Genomic DNA, 23,100 nt, shown 5'->3' with positions numbered 1-23,100 from the left:
ACAATTCAGCGCAGGTCTAGGGAGGGCAATGTTGCTAAGGCAATAAAAGGTAATCTGACAAACTACACTTATATCACCATTAAAATTCAATTCAGGGTCATAAAGAATCCCAGGGTTGCATATTTTTGCCTTTTTAATGCAAAGACAAAGTCTTGAGTTCTAAAGAAGTGCAAATTAATTTTTAAAAGCTTTCAGCATAGTAATGCGGGGCCAGGCTTGATTTTACAGCAGGGGCTGAATTATGGAACATTTCATGATGTTTAATTATAGAAAGTAGAAAGACAGTCATTGAACAGAACATCACAGAGCAAGCTGCCCAATTCTCCAACTTAATAGCAATTGATGGAAATGGAAGTGAATGCTACTGCAAACCTGTTATATTTTATGCAAATCAGACAGGAAAGGAAGAGCATGCAGTTTAAAAGAGATGTACAAGATTTGAAAAAGATTTCGGCTTTATTTTTCACCTCCTATTTACCAAATATAAGAAGTAGAGGACAGATGGATTGTAGAATCAGACTACGTAGTTTGTTTGTAGTCTGCTACCATGGAGACACATAGGATGATACATAGTTTAGTGGAAAACGATTGAGTAGATTGTTGCCGCTTACGAGTCCAGTGACTGTTTTCTCAATACGTATCTGCATACAGAGAAAAGTGTGACCGCCCCCTTGACTCCTAAAACCGATGATAGCAGCAAGTCACATAAAATGAAAAGTTAACCTGAAACTTTTAGTACTGCTATATATCAATCAGTTCCAGGAATCTACAACTCCTTTACATCATATGACTTTCAGAGGGATGCTGGGAATGTAAATTTGGCAACAACTGGAGAACCACAGGAGAGAACACAATTCGTTCAAAATTTGTTACTAGAGGGTAGATTTTTTTACAAATTGTTAGAGTGCCCACTGATGCTACGTACTTTTAATGGAGCCCTCTACTGTTACATACTTGTTATGGTGCCCCCTACTGTTACATACTTTTAATGGAGCCCTCTACTGTTACATACTTGTTATGGTGCCCCATACTGTTACAGCCCCCTACTGTTACATACTTGTTATGGTGCCCCCTACTGTTACGTACTTGTTACAGTGAAAAACAAAAGGGTAACAATGTTTTAGCTTTTGACTTTCCGGCTCCATATCTCACCATCCACTATTGCTATGAACTTGAGACTACCATCATTTGACTTGTAACTATTTAGCATTTGACTAGTTATGCAGATTCTTGTCTTGTCACTTTATTATTTTGTTAGTATTTTGGAAATCCACCTTTGGCTTTCACCACTGCCTGAATCCTTCTGGACATGCTCTCGATCAGATTCAAACATGTGTCGACCGAAATTTCATCTCAGGTCTCTTTTACATGTTCCCAAAGTTGGTGTATACTGGTCGCCTCACTTGGGTATGTATACAGTTTTTCTTCAATTCTACCTACAACTGTTTGATTGGGTTGAGGACTCTGGACTGTGGGGGCCATTCCATCACCTCTACTTCTGAACTATTTTTTCGCCAATCTTGATGTATGCTCCGGGTTGTTGTCCTGTTGGAACACTGTGTCGTCCTTTTTATACCCATAGTGTATGAAGTAACTCGTCTCGAAGGACACTCACATATAGTTCAGCACTGAGACCACCATCGATCCTGAACAAGTAACCAATGGCTTTGGCTGTGAAACAACCTCATATCTTCAAGCTTCATCCACCGAACTACACAATTACTTAAATATTTCGATCTGGTAGCCCCTTTTTCCCTTATTTGTATCAGACCCATTTGCACCTATCAGAGGCTAGTCTATTGACTTCTGTCTTATTGCTCCAAATCACCCGTTTCAAATCTTTAAATGTCCACTTTTTTGCTTGTTTGCAAACTTAAACCAATGCTTCTTATGGGAATATTGAAGTTGAAGCTTCTTCACCTGGCCAGCAGCCATTCTGTCTTGCAGGTCCCAGGGGGACCCTGGCTTTTAGGGTATGTGCACACATTCAGGTTTTTTCGTGTCTATAAAAACGCTATAAAAACTCATTAAAAACGCATACATTATGCATCCTATCATTTAGAATGCATTCTGCATGTTTTGTGCACATGGTGCGTTTTTTTCCGTGAAAAAAACGAATCGCGGTAAAAAAAAAGCAGCATGTTCATTAATTTTGCGGATTTTCCACGTTTTTCCCGCAATTTTATGCATTTGGGAAAAAACGCACAAAAAACGCACAAAAAACGTGTCAGGAAAATTTCTGCAAGAAATCCTGACGTGTGCACATACCCTTACACTTTAACTCCTATATAGAAACCTTGAATTAAGATGGGCCTCTTGGTTGAGTCCATGGAGTAGCTGCTGGCCAGTAGGAGTATTTTAAACACACTTAACCCTTTCTTGGTTTGTTGAATGAACACAGAAGCTCGCTGGCTTTATAGTATCATAATTCTTAGAATGCTAAACCAAACCACTACATTGACACCTTGCATCAAGAAACAGCGCCACCCAGTGACAGAAGCAGAAAAAGAAGGAACGAGTACAGGTATGGATGCCACTCTCTAATCCTTAGGAAACCAGATTGTACAAAGTGGGCTAATGCTGTTGAAGTTTGGCGATGAGCCCTACAATTGGTGTCCTTAGTAGGGTAATGGCCAGTGTCTTGAGCTGAGCTACCAACTCAAGGCTCTGTAGAGTCTGTTATGCTTTTTAAAGTGATACTATATGTCAGTGATTTTCAACCTTTTTTGAGCCGCGGCACACTTTTTATACTTAAAAAATCCCGGGGCACACCACCAACCAAAATGGCACAAAATGACACTAAAACAGTACATATTCTACATATAGTTAATAATATAGATTCTAAATGTATTTATTCTCACTCAGTGTGAAACCTGGGCCTAAGTGCAACCCTAGCCCTAAGTGCAACCCTAGCCCTAAGTCCAACCCTAGCCCTAAGTGCAACCCTAAGTGCAACCCTAGCCGTAAGTGCAACCCTAACCCTAAGTGCAACCCTAAGTGCAACCCTAACCCTAAGTGCAACCCTAACCCTACCCCTAACCCTAACCCTACCCCTAACCCTAACCCTAATGGAAAAACAAAAATAATTATATTTTCTGTATTTTATTATTGTCCCTACCTATGGGGGTGATAAAGGGGGGGGTTTATTTACAATTTTTTTATTTTGATCGCTGTGATAGAACTTATCACAGCGACCAAAATGTACAGGAACGAATCTGTCGGCCGGCAGATTCGGCGGACGCACTGCGCATGCGCCCGCCATTTTCCAAGATGGCGGCGCCCATGGAGAAGACGGCCGGACACTGGGAGGGACATCGGAGCTAGGTAAGTATGGGGGGGTGGGATCGGAACACAGGGGGGGGGATCGGAGGACCGGGGGAGTGGACAGGAGGACCGGGGGAGCGGACAGGAGGGAGGAGGGGAGCGGACAGGAGATCGGGGCAGAAAGGACGACTGGGGAGGCGATCGGTGGCGGTGGGGGGGGGCAGATCGGGGTCTCCAGCCATTGCAGATGCTATTGCAGCATCGGCCATGGCTGGATTGTAATATTTCACCATTTTCATAGGTGAAATATTACAAATCGCTCTGATTGGCTGTTTCACTTTCAACAGCCAATCAGAGCGATCGTAGCCACGGGGGGGGGGTGAAGCCACCCCCCCTGGGCTGAAGTACCACTCCCCCTGTCCCTGCAGATCGGGTGAAATTGGAGTTAACCCTTTCACCCGATCTGCAGGGACGTGATCTTTCCATGACGCCACATAGGCGTCATGGGTCGGATTGGCACCGACTTTCATGACGCCTACGTGGCGTCATGGGTCGGGAAGGGGTTAATGATTATACACAGCATTATTGGTGGGCATTACCTTGGCGGCGAGCAAATGCGAGAGTCTCTCCGCTCTCAGGATGACGCGCCGGCCTCGGTGACATCATTAAGTCGCGCGAGCGTTCAAAGCTCGCGCATGTGTTATTCCGTGACTGCGCATCGCTGAGCATCGCTGCGCATTGCCGGGGAACAAAACAAAGGGGGCACCATAGTTTGGGGAACTTTCCCCGCGGCACACCCGACCATGTGTCGCAGCACACTAGTGTGCCGCGGAACACTGGTTGAAAATCACTGCTATATGTTGTATAAGACTAATGAAAGTTGCCGCTATTGTACTATCTCCTATTGATCTTCATACAATATATTATTTATATTGTAATATTTCACTTTTCTTCCTTCGAAAAACAATTTCCCTCTTTCCTTGATAACAGACAAATCTTTTTGCTGCAGCTGGATATGAACGTAAAGCAAATATAACAGCAAATCCTCGGCCGCGTTCCTGTGATGTCCCGGCAGGCCTATTAGTGAGTATTATCTCTCCAATAACAAGTTTACTCTCTTAATAGACTTTCATATTTCTGGAGAGCAGCATTTGATTTGGGAGAATTGCATTGTGGTGAGGGACTTTGTGTTTATTGCGCACCTCCAGCAATACAGGTTAATCTGTTTTGCTCTTTGTGCAACAGAACAAGTGTGATCCTCATTTTACTGGTTATTGGCAGCTCTGTGCACCTTATAATAATAGTTGAATCTGATGCCTGTGAAAACATTGCAAACTGCTGGTCAAAGGCGTAATTCCAAACTCAAAGACCCTCGTGCAAATGCAAAACTTGTAAGAAATCTTGTGGGGTGACCCTGGTACGTAGGATCATAAACTGGGCCAATAAGTAGCTTGGACTGATGAAAAGTGATGAGAAAATAGTGAATATTCGGATTTACAAAAATCTGCAGAAATAATTTCTAATATCCGTGGTGTATCCATGTATTGGTACCGAATAACGAATCCGATACAAGTCAATGGGAAAACCAAATATTTTTCTGTTGGACCCAACAAACAGGTCTGGGAGTATGGGAGAAAAGCTGAAATGGATGAGAAAGAGCTAAAACTAAATGGGAACAGCATGGAGAAGATGCCTGCATGCCTTTCTGACTCAGATATGGTATTTGGGAATAATGTTGTCAGACTATTGAGCCAGTTTTACAGATTTATAAAAAGACCTACCAAACCTAATTTTTTTTTAAAGGTAAAAATGCTAAGAAACATGTTTCCTTCATAATTACATGTATATAATGCAAAAAGAAAAAATTATACCTCCCATTTAGCATACGTTCATATGGAGTGTTTTGGCATTAGTTTTTCCTAACATTTGTGAGGGCTTTCACTCCTACATTTGGAAGGACCCTCCCTCATTCCAAATAGTTAGCATGATAGTGGAATACATATTCCCATTCCTTTACAATGCCGCTTCAAACTTGACCATTTGAATTTTGGCCTTTGTTCGCCACCACAACCACCATGTCCACCGCCATGTCATTATGCGGCCCTTGCTTCATATTTTTAGAGGGCCAGCAGGTGCTGTGAAACCTGAGTTTGACAAGGGTCCTCATACATTTGGGAAGTCCCTCCCTCATTCAACATTGTTAGCTATAAAGTGGAACATATTCCCTATCCATATACAATGCCAGCTAAAACATGCCCATTTGAATTTTGTCCCGCCACCACCAACATGTCCACCACCATGTCATTATGCGGCGCTCGTTTCACATTTTCAGACGGCCTGCAGTTGCCATGAAACCTGAATTTTGTGAGCTCCACAGTTCATTTTGGCCACCAGATCCCAATGGAGCCACTGTCATAGAGGGTCAAGCTAATGTAAGGTGAATATAATACAGGAGTTGTGGGGAGCTCTATGATCAATACCAGTAAATTGGAATCTACCAGACACCAATAGCATGGACGTTAAGACACCTTCCAAAGAAAACTATTTGTGCTGCATTTATGTTACATTGCTGTCATCCGTACGGCTTACAAAGTTGAAGGAAATCCAGCCCTTATTAAATTTTAGAAGAGTCAGTCTGTCTGCATTTTCTGTTCACCAGAGAGTGAGCCTATCCGTTATGATTGCACCAGCCAAACTAAAAACCCACTCAGACAACACACTTTCAGCAGGGCATGGCAGCACTTCCAAGGCGTACAAGGAGAGGTCGGGCTTAGTGTGCTGCTTGGACAACCAATAGTTAAAGGGCACTGAACAATCAGGAAGGACACTGGTATGGTCACTTAATTAGTCCTTCACTACCTTGGTCAACTTCTACCTCCTCATCATAGTTACACCCACGATAGTCCTTGATGATGTGACGGTTTCATGAATATGGCCCAGTTGGTGGATATTTCCTCCCCTCTTGTGATGCATGGCCCTCCCCTGTAATCCTTTTGGGTGAAGAGAGCCGATACCTCTGCCAGCAGTGTTGTCTGAAGGTAATCTTTTTAGCAAGTCTTCCACAACGGCCCTCTTGCATACATGCACTGAAAATGACATGTCTGCCTCAGACATGAGAGAAGCAAATTTCTCTTTGTACCATGGGTCAAGAAAGGTGCACAGCCAGTATTTCACATAGGACAAAATGTGTTTCATGTGAGGGTCTTGGGAAAGGAATCTGGACATGAACTCTGTCATGAGTGATAGACTACAAAGAGTCAAACATTCAGTGTCCTCACCAGGAACAACACTCACCATCCTCTCCTCCTCACAATGCATAGCCTGCTCCTCCTCATCGTCCTCTTCAGGCCATCCATGCTGGACAGGCATGAAGCTGTGATTCTGAGTGCGCTCTATAGCGCAGAGCAAAAACTCCTGTTCCTCCTCATCCTCCTCCTGTTCCTCGTCATCACCCAATGTGGTCTGAGAATATTGTATGAGGCTGGGCTGTGTGGTGTCAGCCACTGTAAAATCTTGCTCCACAGCCACTTGCTTGGCATTCAAAGCTTCCTCCTTGAGATCCTGCAGCAAATGTTTTAATAGACAGAGCAGCGGGATGGTTACCCTGATAATAACATCAGCAGCACTCACCATCTTGGTGCAGTACTCGAAGTTTTCAAGAATCTCACATATGTCAGCAATCCACACCCACTTGGCAGGTGTTATGTGTGGGGGCTGAGTGTTAAGGCCCCGTCTCACTAAGCGATTTACCAACGATCACGACCAGCGATACGACCTGGCCGTGATCGTTGGTAAGTCGCTGTGTGGTCGCTGGGGAGCTGTCACACAGACAGCTCTCTCCAGCGACCAACGATCAGGGGAACGACTTCGGCATCGTTGAAACTGTCTTCAACGATGCCGAAGTCCCCCTGCAGCACCCGGGTAACCAGGGTAAACATCGGGTTACTAAGCGCAGGGCCGCGCTTAGTAACCCGATGTTTACCCTGGTTACCAAAAAAAACAAACACTACATACTCGCCTTTCGGTGTCCAGGTCCCTCGCCGTCTGCTTCCTGCTCTGACTGAGATCCGGCCGTACAGTGAGAAGTGAGAGCAGCAGTGACGTCACCGCTGTGCTCTCACTTCTCACTTTACGGCGGCTCAGTCAGAGTAGGAAGCAGACGGCAAGGGACCTGGACACCGAAAGGCGAGTATGTACTGTTTGTTTTTTTTGGTAACCAGGGTAAACATCGGGTTACTAAGCGCGGCCCTGCGCTTAGTAACCCGATGTTTACCCTGGTTACCAGTGAAGACATCGCTGGATCGGTGTCACACACACCGATTCAGCGATGTCAGCGGGGCCTCAACGACCAAAAAAAGGTCCAGGCCATTCCGACACGACCAGCGATCTCGCAGCAGGGGCCTGATCGCTGGTACGTGTCACACATAGCGAGATCGCTATGGAGGTCGCTGTTGCGTCACAAAACTTGTGACTCAGCAGTGATCTCGCTAGCGATCTCGCTATGTGAGACGGGGCCTTTACTCTGATGGGCATTGAGAAGCTAGAATTCAAACACTGCCCTCTGCTGCTCACTAATCCTTGTCAACATATGAAAGGTCGAATTCCAGTGTGTAGGCAAGTCACAAATTATTATTATTATTATTATTTATATAGCACCATTAATTCCATGGTGCTGTACATGAGAAGGGGTTACATCAAAATACAAATATCACTTACAGTAAACAAAACTAACAATGACTGACTGGTACAGAGGGGCGAGGACCCTGCCCTTGCGGGCTTACATTCTACAGGATTATGGGGAAGGAGACAGTAGGTCGGGGATTGCAGTAGCTCCAATGGTGTTGAGGTGGCTGTGTCGTCTTTACAGGCTGTAAGCTTCTTTGAAGAGATGGGTTTTCAGGTTTCTTTTGAAGGATCCAAAAGTAGTGGATAACCGGATGTGTTGGGGCACTGAATTCCAGAGGATGGGTGATATTTGGGAGAAGTCTTGGAGGCGATTGGATGAGGAGCGAATAAGTGTGGAGGACAGAAGGAGGTCTTGGGAGGACCGGAGATTACGTGAGGGAAGATATTGAGAGATTAGTGTGGAAATATACGGAGGAGAAAGATTATGGATGGCTTTGTAGGTCAGTGTTAGTAGTTTAAACTGGATACGCTGAGAAATTGGGAGCCAGTGAAGGGATTTGCAAAGAGGGGAAGCAGGAGTGTAGCGAGGAGAGAGATTAATTAGTCGGGCAGCAGAGTTAAGGATGGACTGGAGGGGTGCGAGAATGTTAGAAGGTAGGCCACAGAGGAGTATGCTGCAGTAGTCGAGGCGGGAGATGATTAGGGCATGCACGAGCATTTTGGTAGAGTGTGGGTTGAGGAAAGGACGGATTCTGGAAATATTTTTGAGCTGGAGGCGACAGGAGGTGGCGAGAGCTTGGATGTGCGGTTTGAAGGACAGGGCAGAGTCAAGGGTTACTCCGAGGCAGCGGATTTTGGGCACAGGGGAAAGTGTAATTTCATTTATTTTGATAGATAGATCAGGTAGGGAAGATATGCGAGATGGAGGAAAGATAATTAGTTCAGATTTGTCCACATTGAGCTTGAGGAAGCGAGAGGAGAAGAAGGAGGATATGGCTGATAGACACCCTGGGATTCTGGAGATCAGAGAGGTGACATCTGGGCCAGAGAGGTAGATCTGAGTGTCATCGGCATATAGATGGTACTGGAAGCCATAGGACCTTATGAGTTGTCCCAGGCCGAGTGTATAGATTGAGAAGAGTAAGGGTCCTAGGACAGAGCCTTGAGGGACATCAACAGAGAGGGGGTGAGATGAAGAGGTAGTATGGGAGTAGGAAACGCTAAATGTGCAGTTGGCAAGGTATAAGGAGATCCAAGATAGGGCAATGTCTTTGACCCCAAAGGAAGAGAGGATCTGTAGTAGGAGGCAGTGGTCAACTGTGTTGAAGGCAGAGGACAGGTCTAGGAGGAGGAGTATAGAGAATTGTCTGTTAGCTTTGGCTGTAAATAAGTCGTTAGTAATTTTGGTTAGGGCAGTCTCAGTGGAATGGTGATGGTGGAGTCAGTGATGAGGCAAATTAAAGCGCTACTGCAGCAAAGCTAGACCGACAAAAGCCTGAGATGACTTTCGGAAATGTGCGCTGACATGGCATATCTTGGAAAGTATGTCAGGGTATGTTTTCAAAAAATGCTTTATAACCAAGTTCAGCATGTGGGCCATGCATAGAACGTTTAGCAGCTTGCCAAGCTTTAAAGCTGCCACCAAGTTATGCCCATTATCGAGCACCACCAGACCTGGTTGGAGGTTCAGTGTGGAGAGCCACTGATTGGTCTGGTCTTTTATCCTTTTCAACAGCTCTGCTGCATTGTGAGCTTTATCACCTAAACAGATGAGCTTCAGCAGAGCGTGCTCCTGCTTCACCAAGGCAATGCTGCAGACTTCCCAGCTGGGGAGTGATGGGGAGGCTTGTTCCACTGAGGATGAGGAGGAGAGAGACAGGAACTGGAATACGAGGAGACTGAAACCCTGATGGAAGTTGGGCCCGCTATTCATGGTGTGGGTAAGATATGTGATGTCCCAGCGTCTGACTCTGTCCCAGACTCCACCAGGTTAACCCAGTGTCATCCCTGTCTACAATAACTTATCCATGTATCTGTGGTTAAGTGGACCTTCCCTGTGACTGCGTTGGCCAGAGCACGGCTGATATTGTGAAGCACGTGCTTATGTAATGCGTGAATCAGAAAAAAAAACATGCCATACAGGGGAACAATGCACCCTTGGCCTGTTATCTAGCCGGGTGGGGGAGCTCTATGGAACAGTTCACCGAATTCTCCTTCTGGTCAAACCACTATCTCTTCTTGCCTGTTTTTGTGCTACAGATCCATCCCTCTCTGCACTGCTGTGCTCGCTAGACGTGCCTCTGTGCAAGGTTGGATCAGTGGCTTCATCATCGACCATGTCGTCTTCCAATTCATCAATCTGATCTGTCTTCTGAATTGCAATTTTAGGCTGACCTGATAGCAACTGTGCATCATGATTATCCTCCACCTCTTCAGACATGAATTGACTTTCCCTAATGTGGCTTTCTCCTGGCTGTGGCTGCTCACATGTTTGGGCATCAAAGAACTCCACCTCCTCATGACCATCTTTAACCCCTTTCCGACATCAGGCATATATTTATGCAGATGTCGGACTCCCTCCCTTTGATGTGGGCTTGGGCAGTAAGCCCACATCTTTCCCGGTACGTGTCAGCTGCTTGGAACAGCTGACACGTGCCTGTAACAGCCATGAGTGGAATCGCAATCCACCCATGGCTATTAATCCGTTAAATGCTGCTGTCAAATGCTGACAGCAGAATTTAACTTGCGCTTCCGGCCATTGGGCCGAAAATCCACCCACCAGTGACCCCCCTCATGTGATTGCGGGTCTCTGGTTCATTGGCATGACAACCAGAAGTCTCCTGGAGATCTCTACGGTTGTCACTGCCGGCTTGCTGTGAGTGCCGCCCGATGGTCGGCGCTCATAGCAATTGAGTAATTCTAATGCATAGAGGTGATCTTATCATTGCCTCTATGTAGCAGAGCTGATCGAGTTGTGGCAGCTTCTAGTCTCCCATGGAGAGTATTGAAGCATGCCAAAAGTAAAAAAAATAAAATAAATATAAAAAAATTAAAAAAATATAAAAGTTCAAATCACCCCTCTTTCGCCCCATTCAAAATAAAACAATAAAAAAAATCAAACATACATATATTTGTTATCACCGCATTCAGAATCGCCCGATCTATCAATAAAAAAATTATTACCCTAATTGCTACACGGCGTAACAAGAAAAAAGTTAAAACGCCAGAATTACTTTTTTTGGTCGCCGTGACATTGCATTAAAATGCTATAATGGGCGATCAAAAGATCGTATCTGCACCAAAATGGTATTATTACAAACGTCATAATAAGCACTCAACAATCCCGAGATAATAAAAAATGGAGACGCTATGGGTATCGGAAAATGGCACAATTTTTTATTTTTGTTTGTAACAAAGTTTGGAATTTTTTTTCACTACTTAGATAAAAAAGAACCTAGACATGTTTGGTATCAATGAACTCGTAATGACCTGGTGAATCATAATGTCAGGTCAGTTTTAGCATTTAGTGAACTTAGTAAAAAAGCCAAACTTAAAACCAGTGTGTGATTGCACTTTTTTTGAAATTTCACCGCATTTGGAGTTTTTTCCCAATTTCTAGTACACAACATGGTAACATGAATGGTGTTGTTCAAAAGTACATCTCCCCCCACAAAAAACAAGCCCTCACATGGCCATTTTGACCAAAAAATTAAGTTATGGCTCTGGGAAGAAGGGAAGCAATAAATGAATATCCAAACCAAAAATACCTCTGATCGTTAAGGGGTTAATAGTGCAGGTTGAGAGGCCTGACAAATTACAAGGGAACCTAAACAGTTCCTCAGTGTGGTCAGCATTGGGGTCATATGTCTCCTGGGACTCTTCATGTTGGGAGGAAGGAGAACCAGGTTGAAGATTCAGAGGTCCAGCCTTCTGACTACTGAGACTGGAAGACTTCATGGTGCTGCTTGTCCACACACTGGAGTCTTTGTCTGCCTTCCAACCCACAACATCCTGGCAATTGTCTGGGTTTGTTAGTAGTATAGAGCGCTAACCAAATTTTGACAGGAAGCTGGAACAAGATCCTGTCACCTTCTAATCTGTAACACGGTCTTGGTGGGCACATCCACGTCCCTTAATGTCACACTTTCTCATATTGAATGGGTTATGCTTATGAAAAAAAAAATTCCTGGATTTATCTTTTCAAGTACCCTTACAGAGGTCTTATGTACAAATTCACTGTATCTAGCAATGTGTGGCAATTTTTTTTTAAGATACAGGTCCTTCTCAAAAAATTAGCATATAGTGTTAAATTTCATTATTTACCATAATGTAATGATTACAATTAAACTTTCATATATTATAGATTCATTATCCACCAACTGAAATTTGTCAGGTCTTTTATTGTTTTAATACTGATGATTTTGGCCTACAACTCCTGATAACCCAAAAAACCTGTCTCAATAAATTAGCATATCAAGAAAAGGTTCTCTAAACGACCTATTACCCTAATCTTCTGAATCAACTAATTAACTCTAAACACATGCAAAAGATACCTGAGGCTTTTAAAAACTCCCTGCCTGGTTCATTACTCAAAACCCCCATCATGGGTAAGACTAGCGACCTGACAGATGTCAAGAAGGCCATCACTGACACCCTCAAGCAAGAGGGTAAGACCCAGAAAGAAATTTCTCAACAAATAGGCTGTTCCCAGAGTGCTGTATCAAGGCACCTCAATGGTAAGTCTGTTGGAAGGAAACAATGTGGCAGAAAACGCTGTACAACGAGAAGAGGTGACCGGACCCTGAGGAAGATTGTGGAGAAGGACCGATTCCAGACCTTGGGGAACCTGAGGAAGCAGTGGACTGAGTCTGGTGTGGAAACATCCAGAGCCACCGTGCACAGGCGTGTGCAGGAAATGGGTTACAGGTGCCGCATTCCCCAGGTAAAGCCACTTTTGAACCATAAACAGCGGCAGAAGCGCCTGACCTGGGCTACAGAGAAGCAGCACTGGACTGTTGCTAAGTGGTCCCAAGTACTTTTTTCTGATGAAAGCAAATTTTGCATGTCATTCGGAAATCAAGGTGCCAGAGTCTGGAGGAAGACTGGGGAGAAGGAAATGCCAAAATGCCTGAAGTCCAGTGTCAAGTACCCACAGTCAGTGATGGTGTGGGGTGCCATGTCAGCTGCTGGTGTTGGTCCACTGTGTTTCATCAAGGGCAGGGTCAATGCAGCTAGCTATCAGGAGATTTTGGAGCACTTCATGCTTCCATCGGCTGAAATGCTTTATGGAGATGAAGATTTCATTTTTCAGCACGACCTGGCACCTGCTCACAGTGCCAAAACCACTGGTAAATGGTTTACTGACCATGGTATTACTGTGCTCAATTGGCCTGCCAACTCTCCTGACCTGAACTCCATAGAGAATCTGTGGGATATTGTGAAGAGAAAGTTGAGAGACGCAAGACCCAACACTCTGGATGAGCTTAAGGCCGCTATTGAAGCATCCTGGGCCTCCATAACATCTCAGCAGTGTCACAGGCTGATTGCCTCCATGCCACGCCGCATTGAAGCAGTCATTTCTGCCAAAGGATTCCCGACCAAGTATTGAGTGCATAACTGAACATTATTATTTGATGGGTTTTTTGTTTGTTATTAAAAAACACTTTTATTTGATTGGACGGGTGAAATATGCTAATTTATTGAGACAGGTTTTTTGGGTTATCAGGAGTTGTATGCCAAAATCATCAGTATTAAAACAATAAAAGACCTGACAAATTTCAGTTGGTGGATAATGAATCTATAATATATGAAAGTTTAATTGTAATCATTACATTATGGTAAATAATGAAATTTAACACTATATGCTAATTTTTTGAGAAGGACCTGTATTAGCTTTATTACTCATGGCAACAGCAGACTCACGAAAATTAGAGGTAAGTAGTCACGTTTGCGTATCTCAGCAGGCTTTGCACCAGTCACACAAACTGCTAGATAAAGATACACTTTTTATTAAACCAATCAAAATTTTTTTTGTTTTTAGATCACCTTCCTGACACACTGCAACAGCGGACTAATGAAAATTGCCACAGCTAAATTGTGACATTTCCTTATCTCTGCACCAAGCGTTCAACTGTTAGTAAAAAATAAGCTATTTAACCAATAGAAATTTTTGGGGATGTTTTAGATCACCTTTATGAGACACGCCAACAGCAGACTCAGGAAAATTACTGGTAAATAGTGATGTTTCCATAGCTCAGCAGGTCTTGCACCACTTGCACAACTTCTACGGTAGATAAATATTAGCTTTTTAAGCAGTAGAAGATGAATATTATTTAGCAATTGGTTTTTAAAATGGATATATCTATGAATAATTGGTCATGGTGTTGTATTTTGCCTGACAGTGGAGAGAGAATTAAAGGGGTTGTCCACTACTTTCAATTAACCCCCCAATGTATCCCCCCGGGGCCCCTGATGAATTGTGCAAATACCTTTTGTTGCCGTTTTTGCCTGTGAGAGGCGCTGTAGCGGCGGCTGAGTCCGGGTCACGTGACCCCCAGGCTGCAGCCGCCGCTTATTTCCGCCGACGTCATATCAATTTCCAGGCTCTGGAAATTGACGTGACGTCAGCAGCAGGTGTGTCCCAGCCGCACAGTCAGCAGTCACTCATCAAGAGTGACTGGGCTGTGGGCGGGGCTGGTGGCTGCCTGCGGGGCTGTGCTGGGGGCGGGCGGGGCTAGGCAGGGATGATGAAGGTGCGGGCGCTGGGGTCTGTATGTTCGTGCCGGCGCCGGTGCTCTGCGTGCCAGCGCCGGTATGTTGGTACGGCGCCGGGGCTCTGCGCCGGTATGTGGGGGCCGGGGCTCTGCTGCCGGTGCCGGTATGTGCTGGGTCTGCTGCGGGGGGTGGGGTGGTCTTTGGTGTGTGTGTGTGTCTCTCTGTGTGCAGGCATTGTCCGATGGGACTACAAGTCCCATCGGGTTCTGCCTGCTACAGTAACAGTCAGTGACACATTAGCCAATGATGGGACAGTAGTAGTCCCATCATCCGGCTAATGTGTTGAATGTAAAAAAAATAATAAAAAAAAACACATATATACAGTACATACACACATACAGAACATGCGACAACATGCGCCATGCGACGACATGCACCATGCAACAACATGCAGCATGCGACGACATGCAGCATGCTCCATGTGGCGACATGCTCCATGCGACGACATGCACCATGCGACGACATGCTCCATGCGACGACATGCGCCATGCGACGACATGCGCCATGCAACAACATGCAGCATGCGACGACATGCAGCATGCTCCATGCGACGACATGCGCCATGCGACGACATGCGCCATGCGACGACATGCGCCATGCGACGACATGCGCCATGCGACGACATGCAGCATGCGACGGCATGTGCCATGCGACGGCATGCGCCATGCGACGACATGCGCCATGCGACGACATGCTGCATACGACGACATGCGCCATGCGACGACATGCGCATACAGTACATACATACAGTACATACATACAGACATACAGTACATATAACATAGAGTACATACTCACCATCACTTGTCACTTTGATCCCCGAAGCCATTGTCATCTGTAAAAAATATTGAAATAATAAACAAACAATATACTCCCTGATCCGCAGAAATCCAATTAAAACGAGTGTCCCACGACGATCTCCCGTGGAGAACAGGAGCATGTGCTGATGCAACCACTCTCCAGGGGCTCCAGGAACACAATGAGGGGAGGAAGGTATCCTTCCACAATGTATTCCCCACAATGTATTCCTACGCCCCTGTGAGAAAATAGTCCCTAGTCTCACTTTATGGCATGCTGTATGAGAAAGTTCCCACGCAGCTTTTTGCCATAAAGTGAGACCAGTGAACTTTAGTAACCTCAGTGATACACTGCAGGAGCCATTGCCTCCTGTCAGTGTCACTGAGGGTCCTATAGAGCGGTGACATCAACCCTAACCCTAAACGTGACTGACATACGTGGCACTGACATACGTGGCACTGACATACGTGGCACGTGGCACTTACATACGTGGCACTGAAATACGTGGCACGTGGCACTTCCATACGTGGCACTGAAATACGTGGCACTTCCATACGTGGCACTTAAATCCGTGGCACTGAAATATGTGGCACGTGGCACTTAAATACGTGGCACTTACATAGGTGGCACTTACATCCGTGGCACTGAAATACGTGGCACTGAAATACGTGGCACTGAAATACGTGGCACTGAAATACGTGGCACGTGGCACTTCCATACGTGGCACTTAAATCCGTGGCACTGAAATATGTGGCACGTGGCACTGAAATACGTGGCACTGAAATACGTGGCACTTACATAGGTGGCACTTACATCCGTGGCACTGAAATACGTGGCACTGAAATCCGTGGCACTGAAATACGTGGCACTGAAATACGTGGCACTGAAATATGTGGCACGTGGCACTTAAATACGTGGCACTGAAATACGTGGCACTTACATAGGTGGCACTGAAATACGTGGCACTGAAATACGTGGCACTGAAATACGTGTCGCGTGGCACTTAAATACGTGGCACTTACATACGTGGCACTTACATACGTGGCACGTGGCACTTACATACGTGGCACTTACATACGTGGCACGTGGCACTTACATACGTGGCACTTATATACGTGGCACTGAAATATCGTGGCACTGTCATAAAATGTTAATTAAACGGTTAGGGGTGAGGTTAGGGGTAGGGTTAGGGTTTGGATCCCTTTATCACCCTGATGGGGTGGGTGGTTTTTCAGTGTTTTTTCTGTTTTTTTTTCTATAAAAACGCATGCGTTTTTAACGCAAACAAACGCGCGCGTTCAAAAACGCATGCGTTGCCGAAAACGCGTCAAAACGCAAGCGAAAAAACGCATGCGTTTTTAATGTTAAGTATAGGGAAAAAACGCATGCGTTTTTAGCGCTAAAACGCAGCGTCCAAAAATGCAAGTGTGAAACCAGCCTCAGTGCCGGAATTGGCGTATCTAAGGCTACGTTCACATTTGCGTTGTGCGCCGCAGCGTCAGAGACGCAACGCACAACGCAAACAAAAACGCAACAAACGCACGCTAAAACGCTGCGTTTTGCGACGCATGCGTCCTTTTTGGCCGAAAGTTGGACGCAAAAAAAATGCAACTTGCTGCGTCCTCTGCGCCCAACGCTTGCGGCCAAAAAAACCCATGCGTTGCAAAACGCAGCACAATGCATGTCCATGCGCCCCCATGTTAAATTTAGGGGCGCATGACGCATGCGGCGACGCTGCGGCGCCGAACGCCAATGTGAACGTAGACTTACAGATGCGCCATTTCTGGGGCGGCTGCGGACTGGTATTTGTAGCCGGGGGGGGGACCAATATCCATGGCCCCTCTCTAGGCTATTAATATCAGCCCGCAGCTGTCTGCGTAGCCTTTCTGGCTATAAAATATAGGGGGACCCCACGTCATTTTTTTGGGGGGGTCCCTCTATTTTAATAGCCAGTAAAGGCTACGCAGACAGCTGCGGGCTGATATTCATAGCAGGCTACAAATATTGGCCTCGGCCGTCGGCTTTCCCCCTCTGGCGCAGAAAATTGCACGGGAGCCCACGTCGTTTTTTTCAGTTTTTTATTAAATTAAACGCTCATTAAGCCCTGTTTCACACTTGCGTCGGCACGGGTCCATCGCTATGCATCGGGCCGACGTACCGACGCACGTTGTGAAATTTGTGCACGTCGTGGGCAGCGGATGCAGTTTTTCAACGCATCCGCTGCCCATTCTGAAGTCCGGGGAGGAGGGGGCGGAGTTTTGGCCGCGCATGCGCGGTAGAAAATGGCAGACGTGACGGATGTGCCAACGGTCCGCCAAAACACGACGCATCCGTTGCACGATGGACGCGACGTGTGGCCATCCGTCGCGATCCTTCACTAATACACGTCTATGGGTAAAAAACGCATCCTGCGAGCACATTTGCAGGATCCGTTTTTTTCCCAAAAAGACGGATTGCAAAAAACGCAAGTGTGAAAGTAGCCTTATAGAAACATCGGCCTTTCTATTATATATCTATGGATATATCTATCTATAGATATATTTATCTATAGATATATCTATAGATACATAGATTTATCTATCCATATATTTGGGTGCTTTCACACATCAGGTTTTTGCCGTAAGGCACAATCCGGCGAGTTTTGAAAAAAACGGATCCATTTTTTTCCGACGGATCCGTCTTTTTCTCATAGAGTTTCATCCGTTTTTTGCCGGATCCGTCAAAAAAGCTGTTTCAGCCGGATGGAAAACACATACAGAGGAACGTTTTTTCTGTCCGGCGAAAAAACGCACAGCGACGGATCCGGCAAAAAAAGTATGAAACTGAGCTGTGAAATGATGAATCCGGCCTTGGAATCCGTTTTTTCATGCATGTTTCCATTCAAATCATGCACATTTTCCGTTTATTTACTTATTTCCAAAAACGGCATTAAAACCGCGCATAAACCGCACCAAAAAAAGCATAAAAACTGCACCAAAAACTGCATCAAAACTGCACCAAAAACTGCATCAAAACCTGGTGCAGTTTCGCAGTTTTGGTGCGGTTTTGATACAGTTTTTGGTGAGGTTTTGATGCAGTTCTTGGTGCGGTTTCGGTGCGGCTTTTTCCGCAGCATGTGCACAACAAGTCTGCGGCTCCCATAGACTTACATTGGTTGTACACTACACTGCGGATTTGATGCAATTCAGTGCAGCAAAAAACGCTGCAGATCTGCAATCAGATCCGCAACGTGTGCACACAGCCTTAGCATTTAGTGAACCTAGCCAAAAAGCCAAGCAAAAAACAAGTGTGGGATTGCACTTTTTTTGCCATTTCATTGCACTTTGAATTTTTTTCACATTTTCTGCTACACGACATGGTAAAACCAATGATGGCGTTCAAAAGTAGAACTTGTTCTGCAAAAGATAAGCCCTCACATGGCCATATTGACGGAAAAATTATGGCTCTGGAAAGATGGGGAGCGATAAACGAAAACAAAAAAGCTCCAGGGGGTGAAGGGGTTTAGAAACATGGATATTATTATTATTATTATTATTATTTATTGTTATAGCGCCATTTATTCCATGGCGCTTTACAAGTGAGGAGGGGTATACATAATAAAAACAAGTACAATAATCTTGAACAATACAAGTCATAACTAGTACAGTAGGAGAGAGGACCCTGCCCGTGAAGGCTCACAATCTACAAGGGATGGGTGAGGATACAGTAGGTGAGGATAGAGCTGGTCATGCAGCGGTTTGGTCGATCGGTGGTTACTGCAGGTTGTAGGCTTGTCGGAAGAGGTGGGTCTTCAGGTTCTTTTTGAAGGTTTCGATGGTAGGTGAGAGTCTGATATGTTGCGGTAGAGAGTTCCAGAGTAGGGGCGATACGCGAGAGAAATCTTGTATACGATTGTGGGAAGAGGAGATAAGAGGGGAGTAGAGAAGGAGATCTTGTGAGGATCGGAGGTTGCGTGTAGGAAAGTACCGGGAGATGAGGTCACAGATGTAAGGAGGAGACAGGTTGTGGATGGCTTTGTACGTCATGGTTAGGGTTTTGTACTGGAGTCTCTGGGCAATGGGGAGCCAGTGAAGGGATTGACAGAGGGGAGAGGCCGGAGAATAGCGGGGGGACAGGTGGATTAGTCGGGCAGCAGAGTTTAGAATAGATTGGAGGGGTGCGAGAGTGTTTGAGGGGAGGCCACAGAGCAGGAGGTTGCAGTAGTCAAGGCGAGAGATGATGAGGGCATGGACTAGGGTTTTTGCAGATTCTTGGTTGAGGAATGAACGGATTCGTGCAATATTTTTGAGTTGAAGTCGGCAGGAAGTGGAAAGGGCTTGGATATGTGGTTTGAAGGAGAGATCAGCGTCAAGGATAACACCGAGGCAGCGAGCTTGTGGGACTGGGGAGAGTGGGCAGCCGTGTACTGTAATGGATAGGTTCGTTGGGGGGGTCACGTGAGATGGGGGAAAGATGATGAATTCTGTTTTGTCCATGTTAAGTTTCAGAAATCTAGCGGAGAAGAAGGATGAAATAGTGGACAGACATTGAGGGATTCTGGTTAGTAGGGAGGTGATATCTGGTCCAGAGATGTAGATCTGTGTGTCATCAGCATAAAGGTGATACTGAAAGCCATGAGATTCTATGAGCTGTCCCAGGCCAAAGGTGTAAATGGAGAAGAGCAGGGGCCCAAGGACTGAACCTTGTGGGACTCCGACAGATAGGGGGCGAGGTGAGGAGGTGGTGTGTGAGTGGGAGACGCTGAATGTCCGGTCTGTTAGGTATGATGAGATCCAGGATAGGGCCAAGTCTGTGATGCCAAGGGATGAGAGGGTCTGTAATAATAGGGAATGGTCCACTGTGTCAAAAGCAGCCGACAGGTCGAGGAGGAGGAGAACAGAGTAGTGTCGCTTGCTCTTGGCGGTTAAGAGGTCGTTGGTGACCTTAGTTAGGGCAGTTTCAGTGGAGTGGTGTGACCGGAAGCCAGATTGTAAGCGGTCAAAGAGGGAGCAAGAAGAGAGATGGGAGGACAGTTCAAGGTAGACGTGTTGTTCCAGTAGTTTTGAGGCATAGGGGAGAAGTGATATAGGGCGATAGCTAGATACAGAGGATGGGTCAAGAGAGGGCTTTTTGAGGATAGGTGTGATGGAGGCATGTTTAAAGCTTGAGGGGAAAACACCAGTTGTTAGTGATAGGTTGAAGAGATGGGTTAGGGTTGGGATGAAGATTGTGGTGAGGTTTGGGATGAGGTGGGATGGGAGCGGGTCAAGTGCACAGGTGGTGAGATGCGATCTTGAGAGCAGAGTGGAGAGTTGATCTTCTGTAATGGTGGGGAAGTTGGTTTTGGAGGGGGAGGGTAGGGAAGTTGGGAGGAAGGGCTCTGGGGGTTGTTGACCAAAACTGTCTCTGATGTTATCAATCTTCTGCTTGAAGAATGAGGCAAAGTCTTCAGCAGAGATAAGTGGGGAGGGGGGAGGTGCTGGGGGACGGAGGAGAGAATTGAAGGTGTTGAATAACTGTTTAGGGTTGTGAGACAGGGAGGATATGAGAGATGAGAAGTAGGTTTGTTTAGCTGTGGCGAGTGTGGCCTTGAAAGTAGTGAGGGACTGTTTGAATGCGATGAAGTGGTCATTGGAGTGGGATCTTTTCCATCTGCGCTCAGCAGCCCTGGAAGCTCGCCTCAGTTCTTTGGTCAGGCTGGTGTGCCAGGGCTGTCTGTTGATTTTGCGAGCTTTGGTATGTGTAAGTGGGGCAGCAGATTCCAAAGCTACAGCTATTGTGGTGTTATATAGAGCGGCAGCGTCATCCGCATTGTGTATGGAACTTATGTCTGTGAGAGGGAGGAGGGATTCAGAGAATGAATGTAGGTCAAGATGTTTAATATTTCTGCGAGGGTGTGAAAGTTTGTGGGGTGGGGACTCTAGACATGGAGTGGAGAGAGATGAGAATGTGAGAAGGTTGTGGTCAGAGAGTGGAAGAGGTGAGTTAGAGAGGTTAGATAGGGAGCAGAGGCGGGTGAAGATGAGGTCCAGTGTGTGACCATCTTTGTGAGTGGCTGCAGAAGACCATTGAGTGAGGCCGAAGGAGGAAGAGAGAGATAGAAGTTTAGTGGCAGCTGAGAGGGAAGTGTCAATGGGGATGTTGAAATCGCCCATGATGATAGTGGGGATGTCTGCAGAAAGGAAATGAAGTAGCCAGGTGGTGAAGTGGTCAAAGAAGATGGTGGCTGGCCCTGGGGGGCGGTAAATGACAGCCAGTTGGAGATATGGACATATCTATGGAAATAGACACAGATAGATATATATCTGTATCTATCTATCTATCTATCTATCTATCTCTATCTATCTGTGTGTAATGGAGTGTGGGTTGGACAAATGTAAAAGAGGAGGTTGGACAGAAATGACATCACAAATCTTTTTGAAGCTAGAGGAGGGAGTGGTTTGGGTGTGTTTTGGAGAGGGTGTGCTAGGTTCAGGCTTAGTAGCAGTGCAATGCATCATGGAACTTGTAGTATTAGAGCACAATGACTCAGGAGAAAGGAAGTTGTCGATTAACCCCATGAGAGCTGAATCCAGCACTAAAATGTGCTGCTACAGCATGATAAAAGGTAATATTGCTAAAATAAACACAGTAGATGTTTTCAGTGGCCCATAATAGCAAGATTTATGGAAAAAAAAAAAAAGGTTATAGTAGTGGACAACTTCTTTAATGATTGTGACTAGCTCAGACAGGGAGGTGCTAAAGTGAAGGGACAGATACAGGTTCCTTTCAGATAGGACTCAGCCTGTAGTAGAAGCAGATGTATGATCTGATAAGTAAGCACAGTCGCATTACAAGGGTGTCCCTGACATGAGTGGAGACCAAGAGAACATATAGCGAGATCCAGAAAAGAGGCACGAGAAAGTGACATAAGGTGTGAGTGATATCCAAAGACCGGATCTGGGACAGGAAACATACAGTAGCTACGCAATACCGAGCTTGCATGTTCAGTAGGTAACAGAATGGTTCAGCGCAGGGAATGTGAGATGAAGTGGTCATGGGTGGTAAGTATAAAGTCAGGAGAAAAGTTGAGTAACCGTCATAGTGGCCAAGTTGTTCCCCTAAGGGGTAGAAGAATGGAACTGTGGGTTGAAGTACAGGATGCTCACTTACTGATGGTAGTGCCGTTATTATGGATGAGGGAAGTTCCTGAAGTGCCATGCTGGGTGGTGGTGAAGACCGAGGACTATGTAATGAAGGATAGAGACAATGTCTAGAAGATGTTCCATGATCTAAAGGAAATGTTCATGAAGTTAAGCACCTGATATTTGTTGTATATAATTTCCACCAAGATTTTGTACAGCAAATGACAGATCCTTTTTAAGGGGTGGTCTCACTCATTGAACTTTGTAAGATCTGGTCCTGGCCAGCCGAAGTTAGCATCATCATGCAGGTTGCAAGAACATGGCGCCCCCGTAGCTATAGTCCACACAGCCAGCCAGAACCACCATCTTCACGTAACGTGCTGGAGTGTGAAAGACGAGAACCTCGCCCACGACTACCGCCATGCACCACATTACATATTTATCTTTTGATCTGTTTCTCTCTATCATCTACATCTATCCATCTCTTTATATCTCCATCCATTTACCCATCCATCCATCCCTCTATCTCTTTCTC

General features: G+C 45.6%; 1 long non-coding RNA gene across 1 annotated transcript in view; it reads left to right on the top strand.

Annotated features, from left to right (window-relative positions):
* LOC143817995 (uncharacterized) overlaps positions 1 to 23,100 on the top strand; it is a 77,484-nt gene that overhangs the window by 34,797 nt on the left and 19,587 nt on the right. The window contains exon 3 of the long non-coding RNA XR_013224267.1: positions 4,255 to 4,347. This is a non-coding gene — a long non-coding RNA (uncharacterized LOC143817995). The remainder of the gene's footprint in view (positions 1 to 4,254; positions 4,348 to 23,100) is intronic.

The sequence above is a fragment of the Ranitomeya variabilis genome, chromosome 1, assembly GCF_051348905.1.
Source record: "Ranitomeya variabilis isolate aRanVar5 chromosome 1, aRanVar5.hap1, whole genome shotgun sequence".
Classification (NCBI taxonomy): domain Eukaryota; kingdom Metazoa; phylum Chordata; class Amphibia; order Anura; family Dendrobatidae; genus Ranitomeya; species Ranitomeya variabilis.
The sequence above is the reverse complement of the archived record's forward strand: the minus strand, read 5'-3'. Positions and strand labels throughout refer to the sequence as shown.